This window comes from Protopterus annectens, chromosome 13.part0, assembly GCF_019279795.1.
Source record: "Protopterus annectens isolate FY-2018-M chromosome 13.part0, PAN1.0, whole genome shotgun sequence".
Classification (NCBI taxonomy): Eukaryota; Metazoa; Chordata; order Ceratodontiformes; family Protopteridae; genus Protopterus; species Protopterus annectens.
In genome coordinates this window covers 31581323-31597880 of record NC_056747.1, presented here as the reverse complement: position 1 = coordinate 31597880, position 16558 = coordinate 31581323, and positions in this window count along the sequence as shown.

The window sequence follows — 16558 nt, the reverse complement described above, 5'->3', positions numbered from 1 at the left end:
CCCTATGGAGACAGGTAGTTGGGGAAATATGTCATTCTGCCATACAACAGATTGTTGGTGGTCAGACAGGTAACTCTGAAACCAGTTGGTGACAGATTGTGAGAAGGATAGATTATTGAGGACAGAGATAAGTTGTTTGTGTGGGACCATGTCAAATGCTTTAGATAGGTCTAGGAAAGTAGCAGAGGAGAGATAGCCATTGTTTTTATGTTGAAGGATAGTGTTAGTAAAGGAGAGTAAGGCAGTGGTGGTGCTATGGTTTTGTCGGAAACCATGCTGAGTACTGGAAAGGAGGTTGTTAGTAAGGAGGTAGTCTGAGACCTGAGAGTGTATGCATCTCTCTAGTATTTTGGAGAGTGGAGAGAGAATAGCTATGGGGCGGTAATTGGTTAGTTCTGTGGAGGGTCCGCTTTTGTAGAGGGGAATTATATGCGATACTTTCCACAGTGTGGGAACGTAACTTTCTGACAGATCGGTTAATCAAGATGAATACTGGGTATGCCAGAGCATCAGCTGCAATTTGTAGGTATTCCCTTGGGAGGCTGTCTGCTGCTAATTTGGTGGGTTTAAGTTTAGTTAAGAGTTTTTTTATGTTGGAGGTAGGTACAGGAGAAAAAGAGAAGGCAGTGGGGAGATTACTAGTTGAAGGTGTGGGTTGGAGGGGAGGGGGGTTGTGTTGTTTAGCTAGTGACAGTATGGTTTGGGTGAAGTGTGTGTTGAATGAGGTAGCAATATTTTCTGAGGAGTGAGGGATGTTAGGAGGAGGGTTACTGACTTTACCTGGGTGGAGGATGGAGTTTATGGTGGACCAGAATTGTTTGGGGCTGTGTTGTGAGGAGTCTAGGGCAGACTGGTAGTATTGGGATTTGTCCTGTTTTATTAGCTTTTTTACTCAATTGCGTAGTTCTAGGAATTTCTGTCTAGCTGAGCGGGTTTTGGTTTTGAGCCAGTGCTCCCAGGCTTTATCCCTGTTTTTAATTTCTGACTTAGTGGTTTTCTGTAGCCATGGGGAGGGTTGTGCTTTGGTTCTGGAGAATCTTATGGGGGCATGGTAATTAAGGATGTTCAGGAAGGTAGTATTAAAAATTTCAACTGCATCATCTAGACTGAGGTACTTTAGAGGATGACAGTTACATTCTTTGAGGGATGAGATGAATGGAAGTGGGTTAAAGTTTAGTTTTTATGTATTTGACGGTAGATGACAGGTTTAGCTTGGTATAGGTATTTTTTGAGTAGGAATGTTGGGGAGTGATCACTGAGGCTATCTGATAAGCAGCCTGTTATATATGACTGGGGGCTCTTACTGACTAGTATCCAATCCAGGGTAGTGTGCTTGGTGGAGTTTTTATTTATCCTGGTTGGTGACTGGACTAGTTGAGTGAAGCCATGAAGGTGTACATGATGGGTTGGATTGTTGCCAGAACAGGATTGCCTGGTCAATATTGAAATCACCTAAGATGATAGTTTCTCAGGGGAGATGGTGGGTAGACCAGCTGAGGAGGTTTTCTAGGGGAGGGATGTTTTGGCCAGGTGGGAAGTAGCATCCAATTATGTTGATGGTTTTGTTTTGGTTAATTTTGAGGTTGGTATATATTATTTCTTTATTGCCTATTTGTGGAGCTGATGATTTTAAGATCTGGATGTTTAGATGCTGTTTAAATATTATAGCTACACCACCTCCTTTTTTGTTTAGCCGGTCTACTCTTAGTATGCCGTAACCTGTAGGGAGTATTTGCTCACTGGTAATGTGAGGTTTTAGCCAGGTTTCTGTCAGGATGACTATATCTGGGGAGTACAAGTCTATGATGGCATGGAGTTCATGGACTTTGTTGGATATACTTCTAATATTTAGGCATAGTAGAAGGAAGTCACTTGGCTTTCTATTGGCTGTAATATGGGAGAAGTTGTGGTTTCTAGTCTGATTATGAAGATTGGGGTTGGAGATGGTAGGGCCAGGGTTGGGGTGGATGTCACCACTTAGGGGCTACTTTTGATAAGCATGAGATTATTAGTTTTCTCAGTTTTTGAATATGTTTGTTTATAAGGGAAACTTTATGATTGTGCTCTGTGGGTAATAGGTATGGTGGGAGGGTTACTATGTTAAGTTGTAGGGATGCTTTATGTTTGAGTAATATAGTTAGTAGAATATGTGGGGGGTGCATAGGGATGGGTCTTGAGCTGGTGGGAGGGGAGCTGAGTGTGGGTGAGACATGAGTGGTGGTGTGTGTAGTAGTACAGTGGTAGTGGTTGAGTGGGGGAATGATAGAGCTTTGGTAAGATGTAAGATATGCAAGGAGAGTGCATGCAGTGAGCATAGGAAAGGTATGCTTGTACATGTTAGTTGAGGAGGTGTGATAGTAGTGGGAAGATGGAGGAGGTAGTGTTGGGGTAGTGCTGTGGTTGGCTATTAGAAAGATGGGAGGGGTTTGAGTGCAATAAAGGTGGGACCACTGGGGGTGGGAGGGAATAGGGAGCAGGGTGGGGAGCGAAGCGGGTAGAGACCCTGTTAGTTGCTCGTATGAGGGGCTGGAATATGTCATTCAGTATTAGTACAGTACTCAGTGATATACACAGAAGACAGCTACAGCTGAATATATTATTCAGTATTAATACAGTACTCAGTGACATACACTGAAATTAGCTACAGCTGAATATTTTATTCAGTATTAGTACAGTACTCAGTGACATAGACTGAAGGCAGCTACAGCTGAATATGTCATTCAGTATTAGTACAGCAGTTGGTGACATACACTGAAGTTAGCAACAGCTAAATATGTCATTCAGTATTAGTACAGTATATGTCATTCAGTATTAGTACAGTACCCAGTGACATGCACTGAAGGCAGCTATGGCTGAATTTGTCATTCAGTATTAGTACAGTACTCCGTGACATACACTGAAGGCAACTACAGCTGAATAAGTCATTCTGTATTAGTACAATACTCAGTGACATGCACTGAAGGTCACTACAGCTGAATATGTCATGCATTATTGATTCAGTACTCAGTGGCATGCAATGAATGTTGCTACAGCTGAATATGTCATTCACTATTAGTACAGTACTGAGTGACATACACCAAAGGCAGCTACAGATGAATATGTCACTCAGTATTAGTACAGTACTCTGTGACATGCACTGAAAGCTGCTACAGCTGAATATGTCATTCAGTATTAGTATAGTACTCAGTGACACACACCGAAGGCAGCTACAGCTGAATATGTCATTCTATATTAGTACAGTACTTGGTGACATACACCAAAGGCAGCTGCAGCTGAATACATCATTGAGTATTAGTACAATACTCAAGGACATAAACTGAAGGCAGCTAGAGCTGAATATGTCATTCCTTATTAGTACAATAGTCGGTGACATACACCGAAGGCAGCTACAGCTGAACATGTCATTCCATATTAGTACTGCACTCAGTGACATACACTGAAGGCAGCTGCAGCTGAATATGCTATTCTGTATTAGTACAGTACTCGGTGACATACACTGACGGCAGCTAAAGCTGAATATGTCATTCAGTGTTAGTACAGTACTTGGTGACATGCACTGAAGGTAGCTACTACTGAGTATGTCATTCAGTATTAGTACAGTAGTCAGTGATATACAACTAAGGCAGCTATGGCTGAATATGTCATTCAGTATTAGTACAGTACTCTGTATCATACACAAAAAGCAACTTCAGCTGAGTACTTAATTCCGTATAAGTACAGTACTCAGTGACATACACTGAAGGCAGCTACAGCTGAATATGTCATTCAGTATTAGTACAGTACTAAGTGACATACACCAGGCAGCTACGGCAGAATTTGTCATTCAGTATTAGTACAGTACTCGGTGACATACACTGAAGGTCACTTCAGCTGAATATGTCATTCAGTATTAGTACAGTACCCGGTGACATACACCAAAGGCAACTACAGCTAAATATGTCATTCTGTTTACTACAGTACTCAGTGACATTCACTGAAGGTCGCTACAGCTGAATATGTCATTCAGTATTAGTACAGTACTCAGTGACATGCACTGAAGGCCGCTATAGCTGAATATGTTATTCAGTATTAGTACAGTACTCAGTGACATGCACTGATGATCTCTAGAGCTGAATATGTCATTCAGTATTAGAACAGTAGTCGGTGACATACACTGATGGCAGCTACAGCTGACTATGTGATTCAGTATTAGTACAGTACTCAGGGACATACATCGAAGGCAGCTACAGCTAAATATGTGATTCGGTATTAATACAGTACTCTGACATACACCAAAGGCAGCCATGGCTGAATTTCTCATTCAGTATTAGTACAGTACTCAGTGACATACACCAAAGGTAGCGACGGCTGAATACGTCATTCAGTATTAGTACAGTACTCAGTGACATACACTAAAATTAGCTACAGCTGAATATGTCATTCTGTATTATTACAGTACTCAGTGACATACACTGAAGGCAGCTACAGCTGAATATGTCATTCAGTATTAGTACAGTACTCTGTGACAAACACTGAAGGCAGCTACAACTAAGTACGCCATTCAGTATTAGTTCAGGATTCGGTGACATACACTGAAGGCAGCTACAGCTGAATATGTCATTCAGTATAAGTACAGTGCTCGGGGAGATACACTAAAGCAGCTACAGCTAAATATGTCATTCAGTATTAGTATAGTACTTAGTGACATACACTGAGGGCAGCAACAGATGAATATGTCATTCAGTATTAGTATAGTACTCAGTGACATACGCTGAAGGCAGCTACAGCTGAATATGTCATTTTGTATTACTACAGTACTCAGTGACATGCACTGAAGTTCACTACAGCTGAATATGTCATTAAGTATTAGTACAGTACTCGGTGACATACACTGAAGTCTGTTACAGCTGAATATTTCATTCAGTATTAGTACAATAGTCAGTGGCATACACTGGAGGCAGCTACATCTGAATATGTCATTCAGTATTAGTACAGTACTCGTTGACATACACCAAAAGCAGCTACGGCTGAATATGTCATTCAGTATTAGTACAGTACTCAGTGACATACACTAAAATTAGCTAGAGCTGAATATGTCATTCTGTATTATTACAGTACTCAGTGACATACACTAAAATTAGCTAGAGCTGAATATGTCATTCTGTATTATTACAGTACTCAGTGACATACACTGAAGGCAGCTACAGCTGAATATGTCATTCAGTGTTAGTACAATACTTGGTGACATATACTGAAGGTAGCTACCGGTGAATAAGTCATTCAGTATTAGTACAGTACTCAGCATATCTCTCAAGTGTACCTCATTACGGGGAACGTACCTAATTTGGGATCTTAAAAAGTTCATGTTCTTCGAAGTTTCTCAAAGTTCCACATTGAAAGAGTCTGTCACACATTCAGTGTTAGGAATTTTTTTAAGTGAAATCCATGGTAAATAGAAATTAATCATATTAATTCATTAAAGGATCTTCTTTATAAGTAAAACCAGCATATTTTAACCATCCTATAACCTTCCTAGTTGAAGTTGTTAGTAAGCCATTAGTATGTGTTCCACATTTTGCCCATTTGTTCCACATTATGAAGGCGAGTGTTCCTCATTTTGGAGATGGAAGGTTGAGAGCTATGGTACTCAGTGATATACAACTAAGGCAGTTATGGCTGAATATTTTATTCAGTAATACTAAAGTACTTGGTGACATACACAGAAGGCAACTACACCTAAATACGTCATTCCATATTAGTACAGTACTCTTTGACATTCACTGAAGGCAGCTACAGCTGAATATGTCATTCGGTATTACTACAGTACTCAGTGACATGCACTGAAGGCAGCTACAGCTGAATGTCATTCAGTATTAGTACAGTACTCAGTGACATACACTGAAATTAGCTACAGCTGAATATTTTATTCAGTATTAGTACATTACTCAGTGACATAGACTGAAAGCAGCTACAGCTGAATATGTCATTCAGTATTAGTACAGTAGTTAGTGACATACATTGAAGTTAGCTACAGCTAAATATGTCATTCAGTATTAGTACAGTACTCAGTGACATACACTGAAGGCAGCTATGGCTGAATATATTAGTACAGTACTCAGTGAGATACACTAAAGGCAGCTACAGCTAAATATCTCATTCAGTATTAGTATAGTACTTAGTGACATACACTAAAGGCAGCTACAGCTAAATATGTCATTCAGTATTAGTATAGTACTTAGTGACATACACTGAAGGCAGCAACAGATGAATATGTCATTCAGTATTAGTATAGTACTTAGTGACATACACCAAAGGCAGCTACGGCTGAATATGTCATTCAGTATTAGTACAGTACTCAGTGACATACACTAAAATTAGCTACAGCTGAATATGTCATTCTGTAGTATTACAGCACTCTGTGACATACACAGAAGGCAGCTACAGCTGAATATGTCATTCAGTATTAGTACAGTACTCGGTGACATACACTGAAGGTAGCTACAGCTAAATATGGCATTCAGTATTAGTTCAAGTTTTGGTGACATACACTAAAGGTAGCTACAGCTAAATATGCCATTCAGTATTAGTTCAGGATTCGGTGACATACACTGAAGGCAGCTACAGCTGAATATGTCATTCAGTATTAGTACAGTACTCGGTGAGCTACAATGAAGGCAGCTACAGCTAAATATGTCATTCAGTAGTGGTGTAGTACTTAGTGACATAGACTGGAGGCAGCAACAGATGAATATGTAATTCAGTATTAGTATAGTACTCGGTGACATACGCTGAAGGCAGCTAAAGCTAAATATGTCATTCAGTATTAGTATAGTACTTAGTGACATACACTGAAGGCAGCTACTGCTGAATATGTCATTCAGTGTTAGAACAGTACTTGGTGACATACACTGAAGGTAGCTACCGGTGAATAAGTCATTCAGTATTAGTACAGTACTCAGTGATATACAACTAAGGCAGCTATGGCTGAATATTTTATTCAGTAATACTAAAGTACTCGGTGACAAACACAGAAGGCAACTACACCTGAATACATCATTCCATATTAGTACAGTACTCTGTGACATACACTGAAGGCAGCTACAGCTGAATATGTCATTCGGTATTACTACAGTACTCAGTGACATGCACTGAAGGCAGCTACGGCTGAGTATGTCATTCAGTAGTAATACAGTACTCAGTGACATGCACTGAAGGTTGCTACAGCTGAATATGTAATTCAGTACTAGTACAGTACTCAGTGACATGCACTGAAGGCAGCTACAGCTCAATATGTCATTCAGTATTAGTACAGTACTCAGTGATATACACAGAAGGCAGCTACAGCTGAATATATTATTCAGTATTAGTACAGTACTCAGTGACATACACTGAAAGCAGCTACACCTGAATACGTCATTCCATATTAGTACACTACTCAGTGACATGCACTGAAGGTCACTACAGCTGAATATGTCATTCAGTATTAGTACAGTACTCAGTGACAAACACTGAAAGCAGCTACACCTGAATACGTCATTCCATATTAGTACAGTACTCAATGACATGCACTGAAGGTCACTACAGCTGAATATGTCATTCAGTATTAGTACAGTACTCAGTGACAAACACTGAAAGCAGCTACAACTGAATATGTCATTCCATATTAGTACAGTACTCTGTGACAAGCACTGAAGGTCGTTACAGCTGAATATGTCATTCAGTGTTAGAACAGTGCTCATTTACATACTCTGAAGGCAGCTACAGCTGCATATGTTATTCAGTGTTAGTACAATACTCACTGACATACACTGAAGGCAGCTACCACTGAATATGTCATTCAATGTTGGTACAGTACTCAGTGACATGCACTGAAGGCAGCTACAGCTCAATATGTCATTCAATAATAGTGCAGTACTCAGTGACATACACCAAAGGCAGCTACGGATGAATATGTCCCTCAGATTTGATACAATACTCAGTGACATACACCAAAGGCAACTACAGCTAAATATGTCATTCCATATTAGTACAGTATTCCGTTCACCTACACTGAAGGCAGCTACAGCTGAATACAACATTCAGTATTAGTACAGTACTCAGTGACATACACCAAAGGCAGCTACAGCTGAATATGTCATTCCATATTAGTACAGTACTTGGTGACATACACAGAAGGCAGCTACAGCTGAATACGTCATTCAGTATTAGTACAGTACTCAGTGATATACACCGAAGGCAGCTACAGCTGAATATGTCATTCCATATAAGTACAGTACTCGGTGACATACACTGAAAGCAGCTATGGCTGAATATGTCATTCCGTATTAGTACAGTACTCAGTGACATACACTGAAGGCAGCTACAGCTGAATACGTCATTCATTATTAGTACAGTACTCAGTGACATACACTGAAGGCAGCTACAGCTGAATATGTTATTCAGTATTAGTACAGTACTTGGTGACACACATTGAAGGTAGCTATCACTGAATATGTCTTTCAGTATTAGTACAGTACTCAGTCATATTCACCTAAGGCAGCTATGGCTGAATATGTCATTCAGTATTAGTACAGTACTCGGTGAAATACACCAAAGACAACTACAGCTGAGTACGCCATTCCATATTAGTACAGTGCTCGGTGACATACACTGAAGGCAGCTACAGCTGAATATGTAATTCGATATTACTACAGCACTCAGTGACATGCACTGAAGGTTGATACAGCTGAATATGTCATTCAGTATTAGTACAGTGCTCAGTGATATACACTGATGGCAGCTACAGCTGATATGTCATTCAGTATTAGTACAGTACTCAATGATATACACTGAAGGCAGCTACAGCTGATTATGTCATTCAGTATTAGTACAGTACTCAGTGACACACACGAAAATTAGCTACAGCTGTATTTGTCATTCAGTATTAGTACAGTACTCAGTGATATACATTGAAAGCAGCTACAGCTGAATATGTCATTCATTATTAATACAGTACACAGTGACATACATCAAAGGCAACTACACCTGTTTATGTCATTCCGTATTAGTACAGTACTTGGTGACATACACCGAAGGCAGATACAGCTGAATATGCCATTCTGTATTATTACAGTACTCAGTGACATACACTGAAGGCAGCTACAGTTGAATATGTCATTCAGTATTAGTACAGTACTTGGTGAGATACACTGAAGGCAGCTACGGCTGAATATGTCACTCAGTATTAGTATAGTACTCAGTGACATACGCCGAAGGCAGCTAAGGCTGAATTTGTCATTCAGTATTAGTACAGTACTTGGTGATGTTCACTGAAGGTTGCTACAGCTGAATATGTCATTCTGTATTAGTACAGTACTCAGTGACATGCACTGAAGGTCGCTACAGCTGAATATGTCATTCACTATTAGTACAGTACTCAGTGACATGCACTGAAGGTCGCTACAGCTGATTATATCATTCAGTCATAGTACAGTACTCTGTGACATACACTGAAGGCAGCTACAGTATTAGTACAGTACTTAGTGACATACACCGAAGGCAGCTACAACTGAATTTGTCATTTAATATTAATACAGTACTCTGTGACATACACCAAAGGCAGCTAGGGCTGAACATGTCATTCAGTATTAGTACAGTACTCATTGACATACACTAAAATTAGCTACAGCTGAATGTGTCATTCAGTATTAGCACAGTAGTCAGTGACATACACTGAAGGCAGCTACAGCTAAATACTTCATTCAGTATTAGTTCAGTACTCAGTGATATGCACTGAAGGCAGCTACAGCTGAATGTGTCATTCAGTATTACTACAGTACTCAGTGACATGCACTGAAGGTCGCTACAGCTGAATATGTTATTCAGTGTTAGTACAGTACTCAGTAACATATACAGAAGGCAGCTACAGCTGAATATGTCATTCAGTATTAGTACAGTACTGAGTGACCTACATTGAAGGCAGCTACAGCTGAACATGTCATTCAGTATTAGTACAGTACTCTGTGACATACACTGCAGGCAGCTTCAGCTGAATACGTCATTCAGTATTAGTACCGTACTTGGTGACATAACACCGAAGGCAGCTACAGCTGAATATGTCATTCTGTATTAGTAAAGTACTCAGTGACATGCACTGAAGGTCGCTACAGCTGAATATGTCTTTCAGTATTAGTACAGTACTTAGTGACATTCACCGAAGGCACCTACAGCTGAATATGTCATTCAGTATTACTACAGTACTCAGTGACATACACCGAAGGCAGTTACAGCCGAATATGTAATTCAGTTTTAGTACAGTACTCAGTGACATACTCCAAAGGCAGCTATGGTTGAATTTGTCATTCAGTATTAGTACAGTACTCGATGACATACACCGAAGGCAACTACAGCTGAATATGTCATTCAGTATTAATACAGTACTCATTGACATACACTGATAGCAGATATGGTTGAATGCATCACTCAGTATTAGTACAGTACTCGGTGACATACACCGAAGGCAACTACAGCTGAATATGTCATTCTGTACTAGTACAGTACTCAGTGACATACACCGAAGGCTGATAAAGCTGAATGTGCCATTCAGTATTAATACAGTACTCAGTGACATGCACTGAAGGTCGCTATAGCTGAATATGTTATTCAGTGTTAGTGCAGTACTCAGTGACATACACCGAAGGCAGCTACAGCTGAATACATCATTCAGTATTAGTACATGACGGAGTGACATACATTGAAGGCAGCTGCAGCTGAATATGTCATTCAGTATTAGTACAGTACTCGGTGACATACACTGCAGGCAGCTACAGCTGAATATGTCATTCAGTATTGGTACAGTACTCAGTGACATACACTGAAGGCAGCTACAGCTAAATATGTCATTCAGTATTAGTACAGTACTCAGTAACAGTTACAAATAGCTTTTGTTCTTCTGAAGGCTGTAAAAGTCCTTCATCCAAGCAGCAATGCAGAAAGTATTACAAAAAGCGTACTCATAACATTAATACTGTGCATCATATTTGCCGTTCTGTCAGTATGGTGAAATGTCATTAAACTTAAATATAGCTACCATCAGGAATGATAAACGGGTCCTTATTATTTATGCTTATGTTCAGAATTTCAACCATTGTATTATCAGTAGCCTAATGTTGAAAAGGCCAAATCACAAAGACACGGAACAGTGATTTGTTTTCCTAGGGAAAGAAATCACTGGGACTTTGCCATTTCATCCACTGTGGTGCGATCTCAGAGTTGGTATATTTAAGTAGGGGGGTGGGGGTGAAGCCCCTACTTTATTTTGTGTTTGTTTTTTTGTTTGAGGACCAGTGATTTTTTTTTCCCTAGGAAAAAAATTGCTGTTCTGTTTCTTCGGAATTTGGCTTTTTCGACATTAAGCTTTCGATAAAGGCACGTTCGAAATTCTGAACGTTCGGTTTTATAATAGGGAAGCATGAAAAACAACATACTGTGCATCAATTTCCAAGCAGTCAGTATGCCAATCAGTGATAAGCTGTATGTATAATTACCTGAAAATACTCAAAGGTCATAAGGTATTGCCATATACATGAGTATGTGTTTTAAGGGGGGACTGAGCATGTAGTACACCAAAACATTTGGAATAAAGTTCATATTATAGTTTTATTCATAGAACAGCCAAATTTGTCACCAAGGCCAAATTCTCATCCCAACCTAGCAGGCAACTAAGATCTGAAAATCGTCTACTTCTCAAAGTAGAAAAGCCCACCTTACCTGCTGGTCAACTACTCCATTCCTTCACAGTCACCAAACTATGGAACTCACTTCCACCTTCTATAAGAAACACAGGCAGCACCTCCGCCTTCAAACAACTGCTGAAAAATCATCATCAGCTTTTCCTGGCTATGTACCTGCTCTATAACCTAACCTTTTCCTTCTTATATGACAACTAAACTCCTATGCTTCTTGCTACTAGTGACTGATGATACTTTCTCCATATTTATTACTTTTTCATCACTTGCTGATCTTCTTCTCTTTCGGCTGTTCCCATTAGGGGTCACCACAGTGGATCATCTGTTTCCATTTCTTCCTGTCCTCTGCATCTTGCTCTGTCACACCAACCACATGCATGTCCTCTCTCACCACATCCATAAACCTTATCTTAGGCCTTTCTCTTTTCCTGTTACCTGGCAGCTTCATCCTTAGCATTTTTTCCCAATATACCCATCATCCCTCCTCAGCACATGTCCAAACCAACGTAATCCTGCCTCTCTGGCTTTGTCTCCAAACCTTCCAACCTGGGCTGACCCTCTAATATACTTATTCCTAATCCTGTCCATCCTCGTCACACCCAGAGCAAATCTTAACATCTTTAACTCTGCCACATCAACCTCTGACTCCTGCCTTTTTGCCAATGCCACTGACTCCAACCTATATAACATAGCTGGTCTCACTACCCTCTTGCAGACCTTCCCTTTCACTCTTACTGGTACCCGTCTGTCACAAATCACTCCTGACACTCTTCTCCACCCATTTCACCCTGCCTGTACCTTCTTCTTCACCTCTCCTCCACGCTCACCATTAGTCTGAACTGTTGAACCCAAGTATTTAAACTCATCCACCTTTGTCAACTCTACTCCCTGAATCCTCACCATTCCTCTATCCTCCCTCTCATTCACACAGATATATTCTGTCTTAGTCCTGCTGACCTTCATACATCTCCTCTCTAGAGCATATCTCCACCTCTCCAGGGTCTCCTCAACCTGATCCCTACTCTCACTACAGATCACAATGTCATCTGCAAACATCATAGTCCATGTGGCCTCCTGTCTGATCTCATCTGTCAACCTGTCTATCACCACTGCAAATAAGAAAGGGCTCAGAGCTGATCCTTGATGTAATCCCACCTCCACCTTAAACGCATCTGTCACTCCCACTGCAGACTTCACCACTGTCACACTACCCTCACACATATCCTGTCCACTCTTACATACTTCTCTGCCACTCCTGACTTCCTCATACAATACCACAACTCCTCTCTAGGCACCCTGTCATATGCTTTCTCCAAGTCCACAAAGACACAATGCAACTCCTTCTCACCTTCTCTATATTTCTCCATCAACACTCTCAGAGCAAACATCGCATCTGTAGTGGTCTTTCCCGGCATGAAACCATACTGTTGATCACTAATCATCACCTCCCTTCTTAACATAGCTTCCACTACTCTTTCCCATAACTTCAAGCTGTGACTGATCAGTTTTATCCCTCTGTAGTTACTACAGCTCTGCACATCACCCTTATTCTTAAAAATAGGCACCAAAACATTTTTCTCCACTCCTCAGGCATCCTCTGACTTTCAAAAATGTCATTAAACAATCTGGTTAAAAACTCCACTGCCATTTCTCCTAAGCACCTCCATGCTTCCACTGGTATGTCATTTGGACCAACAGCCTTCCATTCTTCATTCTCTTCATAGCTGTCCTTACTTCCTCCTTGCTAATCTGTTTCACTTCCTGATTCACTATCCCCACATTATCCAACCTTCTCTCTCTCATTCTCTTCATTCATCAGTCCGTCAAAGTACTCTTTCCATCTGCTCAACACACTCTCCTCACTTGTGAGTATGTTTCCCTCATTATCCTTTATCACCTTTACCTGCTGCACATCTTTCCTAGTTCTTGTCCCTCTGTCTAGCCAATCGGTACAGGTCCTTTTCTCCCTCTTTAGTGCCCAACCTTTCATACAACTCTCCATATGCCTTATCCTTAGTATTTGCCACCTCTCTCTTTGCCATGCCCATCTCCTCCTGTCTACTTTCTTCATCTGTCTGACAATCCCACTTCTTCTTCACCAGCCTCTTCCTCTGTATACTCTCCTGTACTTCCTCATTCCACCACCAGGTTTCCTTGTCCTCCTTCCTCTGTCCAGATGTCACACCAAACACCTTTCTAGCAGTCTCACGGTAACTCTTCACTGCCCCCCAGTGCCTGTTTTAACTCTTCCCTGAACTCCACCTCACAATCACCCTTTTTCAACTTCCACCATTTGATCCTTGGCACTGCTCTCACACTTGTCCTCCTTTTCTTGATCACCAGCGTCATCCTACAGACCACCATTCTATGCTGCTACTCCAATCTCCTTCAAACTGGCTCTCCTGCATAGGATATAATCCACCTGTGTGCATCTTCCTCCACTCTTGTTCGTCATCCTATGTTCCTCCCTCTTCTTAAAATACGTATTCACCACAGCCATGTCCATCCTTTTCACAAAATCCACTACCATCTCACCTTCTGCATTCCTCTCCTCAACACCATACCTCCCCATCACTTCCTCATCCCCTCTATTCCCTTAACTAACATGCCCATTGAAGTCCGCTCCAGTCGCCAGTCTCTCACCCTTGGGTACACTCACCACCACTTCATCCAACTCGCTCCAAAATTTTTCTTTCTCATCCATCACACACCCAACTTGCGGAGCGCGTATGCTCTAACATTCATCATTACACCATCAGTTTCCAGCTTTATAAACATCACTCTATCCAACACTCTTTTCACCTCCAAAACACTCTCGGCATACTGTTCCTTCAGGATATCCCCTACCCCATTTATCCTCCCATTCACACCATGATAAAACAATTTGAACCCGCCTCCTTTACACCTGGCCTTACTTCCCTTCCATCTGGTCTCTTGCATGCACAATATATCAACCTTCCTTCTCTCCATCATATCAGCTAGCTCTCTCCCTATACCAGTCATACTGCCAGCACTCAAAGTTCCTACCCTCACTGCTACACTCCTAACCTTCCTCCTCTCTTTCTGCTTTCAGGCATGGCTTCCCTCTCTTCTTCTCCTTTGGTCAACAGTAGCCCAATTTCCGCCAGCACCCGGTTGGCTAACAGTACTGGTGGTGATCATTGTTAACCTGAGCCTCGACAGATCCATTATGAAATCTATATTGTTGTCCACATATGTTATTTGGCAGAGGTTTTACAATGGATGCCCTTCCCGACATAACCCTCCCCATTTATCCGGGCTTGGGACCGGCACAAAGAAATGCATTGGCTTGTGCATCCCCAGTGGCTGGGTTTTTTCATCACTTGTTGATACTGGTACAATAATGCTGATTAATATATCTCTGTTTGTACCTCTCTGATTGAATTAATCTGGCAACCAACTAAATTCCTGCTTTTATGTATATATTCTGTATGTATTACTTTAATCAAACCAACTAAATTTCTGATTGTATGTATATAATCTGTATATATTACTGTAATCACTATGTGTAAAACTGTTTGTACTTCTGTACCAATTAATGTTTATTTTTTTTCTGTATCTATGGTCTTGTTGGAGCTTTTCTCTCCAGGCCTTCACTGAAAATGGGTTCTTTTAGGCCCAGTGGACTTTAACAGTAAACAAATGCAATAAAATAAATAAATATTAAAACTGCTAATTCTGTGCTATAGAGAGCCTTCATATGCAATCTAGAAAAGCAAGTGAACAGACATTTTTGGTCTGGCTGTATTTGTGTCACATTTGAAGTACTCCCCACCCCACCTCCTACTGATCACTAGTTCCATGCCATAAAATAAAAAGCAGAGCTATTTGACAGGATGAATAACTTCACAATGTCCATATCAATTTAAACTTTTAATGTCTTTGCCTTCTTGCCATGGCATGTTTAAGTATTGTACGGCCTTTCTTGCCATGGCATGTTTAAGTATTGTACGGCCTTTCTTGCCATGGCATGTTTAAGTATTGTACGGCCTTTCTTGCCATGGCATGTTTAAGCCTTTCTTGCCATGGCATGTTTAAGTATTGTACGGCCTTTCTTGCCATGGCATGTTTAAGTATTGTACGGCCTTTCTTGCCATGCTTGAGTCAAAGATTAAACAATGGAGAGTTTACAGTCCCAGCAGACGTAATGTTTGGTTTCATTAAAATACATTAGCCTACCTCCACAGTAGGTAAAAATAAAACAAAAATAGTAATCATGCAATGTAAAAATGTTATATAAATTCTATAAATCTACAGAAGCCTTATAATGGTGTGTAATATGTATCGCACTTACCCTGTTTACTGCACTATTTATGTCAAGTGGAGGTTTTGTTGAGAGGATGTACTGTGTGGGATGTCAAAAACATGAATTTACACTCAGGAAGGATTCAGGAAGGTAAGGGTTTGTTTTTGGTTTTAATGTCAAAAGTTTCAGCTTTACCAAAACTTTCAGAATTAGGGAAGTGTAAATCTGTGTGCAACTGTTTGCAGTTTAGAATTAGAGCTGTGGGAGGTGAAAGACATAGTGAAGTGCACATATTTTTTGTGGGGTTGCATGTGAGCAGAAGGCAACTGTGTGAACACCTGCTTCTACATTAAGGTTAAAATGATATGCTGCATGAGGTCTTCTCCAGTGTCTGCTTTACACAGACATCCATCCATGGCAAACATATCAGCAGAAATTCCACTGGCAACATTCTAATCAATCTGACCTCCAGTCTCCTTCACATCTGCTGGATCTGATATTCACATCTGTTCATGTGTCAGACATATGCAGAGGTAGTACACTGCCATATTACCCTGAAACATATCACAGGTCATTCATACACAGA